This window comes from Sander vitreus, chromosome 17 (genome assembly GCF_031162955.1).
Source record: "Sander vitreus isolate 19-12246 chromosome 17, sanVit1, whole genome shotgun sequence".
NCBI lineage: Eukaryota > Metazoa > Chordata > Actinopteri > Perciformes > Percidae > Sander > Sander vitreus.
The window spans coordinates 31,118,082-31,122,534 of NC_135871.1; positions in this window are offsets into that span (position 1 = coordinate 31,118,082).

Here is a 4,453-nt window from a genome sequence, read left to right on the forward strand (position 1 = left end):
ATTTCCCAAAATGTCAAACTTTTTCCTTCACGATCCTTAGAGAGAGGTCACTCCAGCAGTCCGATTGGTTCCACTGTTGCCGGGCGGAAAATAAGACAATAAATGTGGGAGGTGAAAGAAAAGTAGAATAACTTAAATATTAAAAAGGTGAAGAAACATGGAGCTCCACTGGCAGAGGGAGGGAGCTGTAATGTTGGAATAAAAAATAGAAAAGATGAAAACGGATATGATAAAAGAGCTGCGTCAACGTAGAGGGGATGTGCTAACATTTTTAACTTGAATCTGTTACTTTAATCCACCAAACTGTGGCATAATGTGGGGGACATTATCTACATTTTTATTTCTAATACCCTTATAATCACGTCTTTCTGTTGTGCCATTTGATTTTGAAGAATAAGTCTGGTGTTTCTGTTTTTCTTGTCATTTAATCCCATATTTAGATCCAATGAACGTATCAACTAACATGTATTGTTTGAGAATCACAGCCTGATATTAGCCTGGCTCCGCCCTCCTACGTACTTCCGCTCAATTTTCCATTTTCTTTCAGTACTACGTCTGGGTTCGTGGTATATTCGCAGGTCAAATCTTTACCGGTCCAATCAGTGAACAGAGGGAGCGGCTGAGAACGATGACGTTGAGGTCATGTGCTAGTTTGAGTTGTAGTTCCGTAACGGCGGCGGAGAAAGATGCGAGCGAAGCCATTCGGTCCGTTGCGGCAGCAACGCTGCTGAATATCCAGAAGTTAAAGCCCGAGCAAGAACAATCTTTGCTGAGTTGTGTTGGTGGCCATGATGTTGTGGCCCTCCTCCCCACGGGGTTCGGGAACAGTTTGATTTTCCAGCTCGCTCCGTTAGTGGTGAAGGAGTTGGCTAAGGCTAACGCTAGCGATGCTAAGCCGACGTCACGACCAAACGTTAGCGATTGGTTATGGCAGATCCAGAGTGGCTCTGGGCAGATCCAATAGTTTTAAACTTCAACAGAGTACCGCCTTCAAGGAAGTTAACACTTGTCAATGGAGAGAGGCCAGACTCTCTGGACCAATGAAATGGACCAGAGTCTGGTAGGACCAGGCTAATGGACCAGAGTCGTGACAGCTATGGACCAGAGTCTGGTAGGACCAGGGGGCCCAGTCTGGAAGGACCAGGCTAGTGGACCAGAGTCTGGTAGGACCAGGCTAGTGGACCAGAGTCTGGTAGGACCAGGCTAGTGGACCAGAGTCTGGTAGGACCAGGCTAGTGGACCAGAGTCTGGTAGGACCAGGCTAGTGGACCAGAGTCTGGTAGGACCAGGCTAGTGGACCAGAGTCTGGTAGGACCAGGCTAGTGGACCAGAGTCTGGTAGGACCAGGCTATCCAGATATATCTTCTTGCGTTACAAGTGAAATAATTAACCGGCGAGAAATGAGAGAAATGTTGTACTTTTTCTCAATGTTCAATAAGTATTTTCAAAAATTCAAGTTTCATTCTTTATTTTAGAGCCGGCCGTGTCTCCCAGAAAACTAAACTACATTCTCAATTACATTTGGAGGGAAACTTCGGCCTGGATTTGTTTTTTAATCCGTTTTTTTTATGATGTTTCTAATCAAAGTCTGCAAAACTGTCTGTGTCGTAGGGCTGCACGATGTGAGGAAAATATCAAACTGCGATTATTTTGACTGATGGTGCGATATGATTCACGATATTGGAGGGAAGATGATATTTGGATCATTCTCATTTTCATTGAAATAAAAATAAAGATATACTATAGTCATGTAGTGTGATTTTTGCGAGAATCTGTACCAAACAAAGATGTTTTCCTTTATGGTGTTTTTCCATTACATGGTACCTGCTCTACTCGCCTCGCCTCTACTCGCCTCTACTCGCCACGCCTCTACTCGCCTCTACTCGCCTCGCCTCTACTCGCCTCGCCTCTACTCGCCTCTACTCGCCACGCCTCTACTCGCCTCGCCTCTACTCGCCTCGCCTCTACTCGCCTCGCCACGCCTCTACTCGCCTCGCCTCTACTCGCCTCGCCTCTACTCGCCTCGCCTCTACTCTACTCGCCTCGCCTCTACTCGCCTCTACTCTACTCGCCTCGCCACGCCTCTACTCTACTCGCCTCGCCTCTACTCGCCTCGCATCTACTCGCCTCGACTCTACTCGCCTCTACTCGCCTCGCCTCTACTCGCCTCGCCTCTACTCGCCTCGCCTCTACTCGCCTCGCCTCTACTCGCCTCGACTCGCATCTACTCGCCTCGACTCTACTCGCCTCGACTCGCCTCGACTCTACTCGCCTCGACTCTACTCGACTCGCCTCGACTCTACTCTACTCTACTCGCCTCGACTCTACTCGCCTCGCCTCGACTCTACTCTACTCTACTCGCCTCGACTCTACTCGCCTCGCCTCAATTCGACTCTACTCGCCTCGCCTCAATTCGACTCTACTGGACTCGCCTCACTCTGCGTCCGTTTTTTCCATTGCAGATTTTAGTACTGCATCAGTGTGGCTGGTCGTCATAGCGGCACCGCAGTAAACCGCTGTGACCTAACGCGACACACAGAAGGTGGAAGGTGTGTTGTTGTTGCCAGAAGACACGTTTAGTTTCAAATGAAGCTGGAGGCAGCAACAAAAAAACACAGCTGGCTGAACTATTTAAAAATGGCGGGTTTGTTCAGGACACCCCCGTCTGTCGCTTTCACGTCACCTTTTGGTATCGGCTCAGCTCGCTTGGAACCTCGACGGAGGTGGTACTAAAAAAAGTACCTGTTAGCAGGTACCAGGGACTTTTTTTTCGTAACGGAAAACCAAAAAAGGCGAGTAGAGGTGAGTCGAGCAGGTACCACGTGATGTAAAAGCGCCGTTAGTCTGTAGGATAGGATTTGTAGGCCGGGCTCTCTCTGCAGCCCCACAATACTTCATTCAGAACGGTTAAGACACATATTTTGCCTTTAACAAATATGGCGCCCCTCTGCGATTTGGATATTGCACTAGTCCATATTGCAATTTTCGATAAAAGCAATGCTAAGCCGACGTCACGACCAAACGTTAGCGATTGGTTATGGCAGATCCAGAGTGGCTCTGGGCAGATCCAATAGTTTTAAACTTCAACAGAGTACCCGCCTTCAAGGAAGTTAACACTTGTCAATGGAGAGAGGCCAGACTCTCTGGACCAATGAAATGGACCAGAGTCTGGTGGGACCAGACTAGTGGACCAGAGTCTGGTAGGACCAGGCTAATGGACCAGAGTCTGGTAGGACCAGGCTAGTGGACCAGAGTCTGGTAGGACCAGGCTAATGGACCAGAGTCATGGTAGGACCAGGCTAGTGTACCAGAGTCTGGTAGGACCAGGCTAGTGTACCAGAGTCTGGTGGGACCAGACTAGTGGACCAGAGTCTGGTAGGACCAGGCTAATGGACCAGAGTCTGGTAGGACCAGGCTAGTGGACCAGAGTCTGGTAGGACCAGGCTAATGGACCAGAGTCTGGTAGGACCAGGCTAGTGGACCAGAGTCTGGTAGGACCAGGCTAATGGACCAGAGTCTGGTAGGACCAGGCTAGTGGACCAGAGTCTGGTAGGACCAGGCTAGTGGACCAGAGTCTGGCAAGACCAGGCTAATGGACCAGAGTCTGGTAGGACCAGGCTAGTGGACCAGAGTCTAGTAGGACCAGGCTAATATACCAGAGTCTGGTAGGACCAGGCTAGTGGACCAGAGTCTGGCAAGACCAGGCTAATGGACCAGAGTCTGGTAGGACCAGGCTAGTGGACCAGAGTCTAGTAGGACCAGGCTAATGTAGCAGAGTCTGGTAGGACCAGGCTAATGTAGCAGAGTCTGGTAGGCGATTAATTGTGCAGCCCTATCGTGTAGGGATGGATGGGTCGAACAAACACAGGACTTTCACACGGGAGTCAGGGTTTGTGTCCCGTGTGAAACCCAAACTTTGACTTGTTTACGTAACCGTAACGTACCTAATCTACGCAATGTACGTTTCATTTATTTTTATGATTTTAGAGCCGGCCATGTCTCTTAAAAATGTTCCCACACAACTAAAGTACATCCTGAATTACGGTTGATTTTTATTCCGTTTCTAATCAACGTTTGCAACAGTCCGTGTAGGGATGGATGGGTCGAACAAACACAGGACTCTCACCCAGGAGACCGGGGGTTTGGCTCCCATGTTTTTTTGTAATTTACGTACATAAGTTACATAATGTTTGCTAAAAACTACAGTCAGCTGTTTCGGTATTAAGAGATCTGCACATGGGATTTGTTGCCTACAAGAAAACTGTAGAATAATGCCAGAATATTTCTGAATAAATAAGAAAACTGCCTGGTGGAAAACAGTAAACAGTCAAAATGCCTAACACATCCCACTCAGAGTGACTTTTCTATCTGCTTCTAACTTATTAAGTTAAAAAAAAGAAAAATAGGAGCTTCTGCTGGTTCACGTATTGCCACATAAAAACAAACCAAAAGA